This window comes from Chinchilla lanigera, unplaced genomic scaffold, assembly GCF_000276665.1.
Source record: "Chinchilla lanigera isolate Chin_1 unplaced genomic scaffold, ChiLan1.0 scaffold00107, whole genome shotgun sequence".
NCBI classification, from domain to species: Eukaryota; Metazoa; Chordata; class Mammalia; order Rodentia; family Chinchillidae; genus Chinchilla; species Chinchilla lanigera.
This window is the reverse complement of record NW_004955508.1, coordinates 3,683,802-3,690,896: the sequence shown is the minus strand read 5'-3', so window position 1 is coordinate 3,690,896 and position 7,095 is coordinate 3,683,802. Positions and strand designations below refer to the sequence as shown.

The 7,095-nt window shown below is 42.1% G+C and overlaps 1 pseudogene; it reads right to left on the bottom strand.

Moving 5' to 3' along the window:
* Positions 1 to 4,823: 4,823 nt before the first annotated feature.
* On the bottom strand, positions 4,824 to 5,595 carry LOC102016623 (annotated as a pseudogene).
* Between the last annotated feature and the right edge of the window lie 1,500 nt (positions 5,596 to 7,095).

The following is a 7,095-nucleotide window of genomic DNA, read 5'->3' as shown; positions in this document are numbered from 1 at the left end:
GGGGCCTCTTAGGGCAGTTCCTCTTGAGGTGGCCTGGCTTTTAACAGTGGTAGCAGATGAATGCAGTTGTCGAGTTCTTCTTGGTGCCCCAGGAATCAGACTTAGGGTCTGTTTCTCTTAGTAATGCAGCAAAAGCAGCTGCTTTTTCTCAGTCTCTTTGTTTTCTCTCCTTGGCCTCCTCCTCCTCAAGGCTATAGAATACTGAGGAGGCATTTCTTACTAACATCTCAAGTAAGCCGTCTGGAGTGAAAGACATTCTTTGTAGCTTTTTCTCTTCGGCCTCCATCACATTGGGACCCCACAACCTGTTAGTGTCCTCTCCCCAACTGTCAGCACAGGCAGCAGGAATCTTGCTGCAGACCTCTCCGGAGCTCCACCACAGCCTGTACTGTCAGAGGAAGAATGGCTTCCAGGGGGTCTCCCCAGGTATTGCGCAAGGTCCTCCTGGTTTACAGCTTCCGAGCGGCTCTGGGGACCCCAGTCCACAGGATCTCTGACTCCTCGGGCTTAGTCTGCATTCTCATGTTCTCTGAGTCCTTGTTCAGCAGCTGCTCCTCCGCTGACTCTGGACCTTTCTGGTTCTCAACGGCAGAGGCAAGAGTGACCCGTTGTGTGGCATGTATTCCCAGGGGTTTCTCCATGTTTGAATGATTCACACATGTCTGTGGGTAAGCCTCTGCAGCCAGTACATGGTGGGCCAATTGTGTCATTGTTTCTCTGTGTCATGGTAGTTCTCAATTGAGCGGCAGCGGCTGGCTTGAGGGCTGGCGCGCAACAGCGCACACCGCTGCATGGCTTCCCTGGCACCAGGGGACCTCCTTCTGGGCACCTGCGAGGCAGGGAGCTGGCCCGAAGACCAGCACTCCCCGCCACACAGCTTCCTGGGTGCCAGAGCCCCTCCTCCCAGGCGCCTGCGAGGCTGGGGGCTGGCCCAAGGGCCAGCGCTCCCCACCCCACGGCTTCCCGGGCGCCTGGGGAAGGATGTCCACTATCATCTCTTCTAGTCAACATAGTATTTGAAACATCAGCCAGAGCAAATAAGCAAGAGAAAGAAATAAAAGGAACACAAAGGAAAAGAAGAACTCAAATTATCATTATTTGTAGGTGCATGATACTCTACATAGCAGACCCAAAGAACTTTACCAAAGACTCTTAGGATTAATAATGAAGGGCTGGGAAAATAGCTCAGTGGCACAAGCGTCTGCCAGGATTAATAACAAACTTAGCAACATAGCAGGATACAAAATCAACACACAAAAATCATTAGCACTGTGTATACCAACAATAAATGGGATGAGAAAGAAATTATGAAAATAATACTATTCACAATAGCTTCAATAAAAATGAAATACCTAGGAATCAACCTAACCAAGGAAGTGAAAGACCTCTACAAAGCAACTACAGTACTCTGAAACAAGAGATTGAAGAGGACATAAGAAAATGGAAAGATGTCCCCTGATCCTGGGTAAGCAGAATAAATATTGTCAGAATGGCCATATTCCCAAAACTCTTATACAGATTCAATACATGCCCAATCAAAATACCAACAACATATTTTACAGATCTTTACAAAAACAATCCTAAAATTCATATGGAACCAGAAGAGACACAGAATAACATAAACAATTCTGGGCAACAAGAGCAAAACAGGAAACAGAGCAGTACCTGACTTAAGCTATACCACAAACAGTGATAGAAGCAGCGTGAAACTGGAACAAAACTAGGTAAGTGCACCAATGGGAGAGAACCAAGGACGCAGAAACTGCTGACACATTCAGCTATTTGATCTTTGACAATGGGGCCAAAAGCATATGTTGGAGGAAAGACAGCCTAATCAACAAGTAGTGCTGGAAAACTGGTTATCTGTGTGCAGAAGGTTGAAACTGGACCATGATCTCTCACCATGTACTAAATTAAAATCAAAATGGATCAAAGATCTAAACATAAAACCTACTAGAAGATAAAACAGGTAAAATACTTCAAGACACAGGTGTAGGAAAGGATTTTCTAAGCAGAACCTCAAATGCACAAGGAATATAAGCATGAATCAACAAATGGGTTTATACTGACAAAAAAAGCTTCTGTATAGCAAAAGAATCAATCAACAGAGTGAAGAGACAACAAATGGGGAAAAAATTTTGCCAGCCACTCCTTAGGGGACTAATATACAGAATATACAAAGAATTCAAAAAATTAAAGATCCAGTCATAAAAATGGGCAAGAGAAATGAACAGACACTTTATAGAGGAAGAAATACAAATGGTCAATAAATATAAGAAAAAAATGCCCAGGATATCTGGCCATTAGAGAAATGCAAATTAAAACAATGCTAAGATTCCATCTTATTCCAGAAAGAATGGCAATTATTAAGAAATCAAACAATAACTGTTGTGGCTTGTATCCAGAAGTCTCCCCAAAGCTTCATGCAGCCATAGGTGGAGTTTTTGGAGATGGCTGGATCTATAGTGTGTGATCACATTACAGATGTGATGCTGAGATTGATACACAGTACAATGCTAGGATGAAGGGTGCCCCACTCTGGGTGTGAATGCTACTCACCCTAAGGGGCAGTAGCCTGGATAGAATATAAGGGACAGAAAGAGGATTGCTGTTGCTGCTTGTCACTTGCTGCTTGCTACTTTGCTGCCTTCCTTCTGCCCGCCATGAACTGCTTCTCTTTTGCAATGCCCCTCTGCCATGCCGCCCTGCCTTGAAGCCAGCCAACTATGAACTGAAACTTCTACAAACTTGAGCTGAATAAACTTTTCGTCCTTTAACTTTGAGTGCTGGGTTGTGGCTCTTGATGTTCCTGGAGGGAAGGACAGAGAAAGGATGGGAAAAATAAAGATAAGAGACAAAAGCTGAAGCCAGGTGGAACCCTCTCTCTCCTGATGGGAGGAAAGGAAACTGCTCAACCATGCTAGGGATATTTATTTATACATTTGACAAAGTTAGTATCACATGACACAGCTTTGCCCAGCAACTGACTGCTTGGATTATCTTAGGCCAGGTGCTCTCTGGACTGAAGCAGCTTATGTTGCCTCAGGTGGGTGTTCTCTGTTCTTGAACCTGCCTCGTCCCAGATGTGTGACCAATTTCCAGCTTAAGCCACTCCTTACACTGGGTATTTTGTCTCAGCAATGAGAAAAATAATTAAGACAGTAACAAATACTGGTGAGGCTGTGGTGATAAAGGAACTCTCCTTCATTGTTTGTGAGAATGTAAACTAGTACAACCATTATGGAAATCAGAAGATTTCAAAGAACTGCAATCAGAAATTCCATATGACCCAGCAATCTCTCTGCTAGATATCTTCCCCAAAGAGCTTAACATACACTACAGGGGCCAGGGATATAGCTCAGTGGTAGAGGAACTGCCTGGTAAGCACAAGGTCCTGAGTTTGATTCCTGACACTCAAAAACAAACAAATTATATATCACTACAGCAATATATGCACACCAGTGTTCACAACAGCACAATTCATAATAGGTAAATCCTGGAAATAGCCTATATACCCATCAAGAGATGACTGCATAAAGAAAATGTCATATCTATATATAATGGAATACTACTCCGCTGTAAAGAATAACAGATCTGAGACATCAGTAGGAAAATGGATGCACCTGGAAAATATAACACTGAGTGAAACAAACTACACACACAACTTAAATATCACATGGTCTGTCACTTGAGTGAGGCCAAGTACAAAGAGAATAATGAAGGACAGACAGAAAGGGTCTAGGAGATGGATCTCTCACAATAAGGGAATTGGTGCAAAGCAAAAAGTGTGGGGAGTGAGGAGGAGGGGAAGGGGAAATAAGTAGAATAAAGATGTGCCAGGACTCTTAATAACTTCAATCAATGTAAACATTTTATGGCATAAAGAGCTAATATCAGCAATACAAACAAGAACAAAAATGGGATTAGAGAACTGGAAGAGGAGATTAAAAGCAGAAGGAAGAGGGGATTAAAACTGGAAGAGGGGATTAAAAGCAGGTGATTAAAAAAAAAAAAAAACAAGCTATGGTATGTACATGTAAGCACTCCCCAAGAGGACTGTAAACTGCATGAATTTAAAAAACCAATTTTGACTGCTATGGATAACAGGCCATTAAGTACTCAAAGAACTAAATGTATGAGGTGTGATCAAAATATATGGTGAATATCTACATGTTTTTAAAATATTTACTACAGTAAAAGACACACTGCCATTAACCCCCCCTCAAAATCCCACCCTTGCTTTAATCAAGCTTATCATTCCTGCCACTTCCTGAAGCAGTTCTGGAAGTCCTCTTTCATGGATATCTTTACAAAGTGTAACAAAAAAGCCAATGAATGCTGCTGCCTAGTGCCACGCAATGGACAGGAAGGCTCATGAAAACATTACAGTGTGTCCTCGTCTACCTCATTCACCGGATCCGACACTGTGCAAAGTTTGGTTTTGCCCTCAAATCAAAATGACCATGAAGGGTAAACATTTTGAGTCAATTCAGGACATCAACTCAACTACAACAGCACAACTAATGATACCAAATAGGACCCCAGAACTACTTCACAAAGTAGCAAGAACAGGGCCAGGAGATATAGCTCCATGGCACAAGTGCCTGCCTGGCAAGCACAAAGTCCTGAGTTCGAGTCTGGGGTTTGAGTCCTGACACATACACACAAAAGAATGTAGTAATTACTTTGAACACAATTTTGAGGGAGAGTAATGCCAATGTGTTTTGGGGGGTTTGTTTTTTTGTTTTGTTTTTTACATTTCGATTTGGAAGCACACTGTTTTTATTAACTGACCAGATCATAAAAACACCATGGTAGATACCTTAGTTTATCCTTCTAACAAGCCTGATGATCTAGTCTTCCCTATTTCCAGCATCTTCAGTTTCCACGAAACAAGAGATCTTTTTCTTCCTTCCACCTCGTGCAGATGATAATTTGAAGGGCCACAGGGAGTTTTATCTGCCTCTTGCAAGTGTTTTCCAACAGCACAGATCTCATGAATCAGATCCTCCATGCAGATGATGCCACATTTACTGAGAGATAGAACAATCAATGAGTTATCTACCTGTCAAGGCAGTTCGCTTTTTACTGATTTTGCCATAGCCACGCTTGTATATTAGTTCATTTGCTGACTTCAGGTGTGGGTGCCCCATGCAATAGATGGTTCCACAATTCTCAGCATGTTAAGTGAAGCCGTGCTGAGCTTATTGAAGATCTGGCAAAGGTGAGGAAGCTTCAACACCTTGCAGACCTTTGGGCTCACACCACTGGTACCCCCCTAATCCGGATGACAAATGCCGATCTGGATTCTGCAGGTACACAGAAGTTGCCAGCTTCTCCTGCCATCCTCGCCCTTTGAGTCTGGGCTCTGTACATCTGTCTGCACTCCTGATGACATGCCTGGCTCCTTCAGAGATGAGTTTCCTCTTTGCCTTTCCAAGCATCTTTTGGGCAAACTTCTTTCTCAGTGCTTTACCTTCAGCTCTGCGAAACATCTTCACTTTTTCTTAAGGGTTTCAGGCACAGGAGGAACCTTTTTTTTCTCCTCTTTGACACCCTCCATGGTTCCAGCCGAAAAGAGAGCGCCAATGTGTTTTTTTTCCCCTACAGGGAATCGAACTCAGGACCTTGTGCTTGCCAGGCAGGTGCTGCATCAGTGAGCTATATCCCTGGCCTGTAAAGTTTTAAAACTTTAAATATTTACTGTATTTTTCTATCACACCTTATAGAATTATCACTGGGGATTTAGCTCAGTGGCACAGCGCCTGCCTGGCAAGCGCAAGGTTGTGAGTTTGATCCCTGGTACCAGAAAAAAACCAAAACCAAAAAGAAAAAAAAAAAAAGAACTACACTCCAGCCCCATTTAGTTATGGGGCTGGGGATTTAGCTCAGTGGCACAGCACCTTTCTGCCAAGCACAAGGTCATGAGTTTGATTCCCAGTACCGGAAAAAAAAAAAAAAAAAAAAAAAAAAATTGAATTATCATTTGATCAGAATGAAAAATACTAATGATACAGTGTTATGTTTTCTTACCAGTTAAATGTGACCATTCTACCAGGAACAACAACAAAAAAGACAGACACACACTATATTTCAGAAATCAATCATCAGTAATACACATGATACTAAAAATTAGATAAACCTGTTATTTACCAGTGAATTTATCATGAAAAATACTGTAAAAGTGACAGAATTAGGCAACTATGATTTTTTTTTTGTTGAGGTCTTGCTATGTAATTCAGGCTGGCCTTAAACTCAACATGTAACCCATGCTGGCTTTGAACTTATGGCAATCTTCCTGCCTCAGCCTCCCGAGTGCTGGGATTATAGGTGTGCACCACCACACCCAGCTTGGTGACTATAATCTTATAATAACTACCTAGCATATTTGGGAAGCTCTCCACATAGCGATCACATATATCTTTACTTATAGTTTCTTTCTTTTTTTTTTTTAACCTATAGTTTCTTCCTTAAGATATTTTACTATTGAGATGAAAAGGAAATGAGGGTAGAAATAATGGCAGATGGAGCAGATGGGAAAACTTTATGGCTAATGGTGGCAATGTAACTCTTCAGAGGTTTCTGATGCCTCATCCACAAGGTTAAAATGATGTGCACAACCACTATTCATGTATCCAGGACACCATTCATCCACTGTGCCTATAAATGAGTTTTGGCAGCAGAATCTTAAAACTACAAGCTTTACTAACCCCTCTAGGGCTGTAGGAAACTTACTTGGGTTGTACAATAGACAACTCAGTTCTTCCATAGCTCAACAGACCATGGGGACTCAACGAAAGAGGCAGCCACACAGTTACAGTGTGTGGCTTTGCACAATCTTAGTGACAGGATGAAAGGATGAAAGGTAGATGACAGGATGAAAGGTGGCGGAGGGGCGGCAAGAAAATATCTCTGTCTAGCTGCAGACTCTGGAGGCTGGGGGAAAGAATCTCCTAAGACACCTTCAGATTCAGGCATCACAATAACACATCAATTTTTTAAAAAAAACTGTAAACACTAAAACTAAGGTGATCTTAAAAGATCCAGAAAATGATTCCAAAGACACAGTCAAGAAAAGAATAAAGTTAGGCTTAA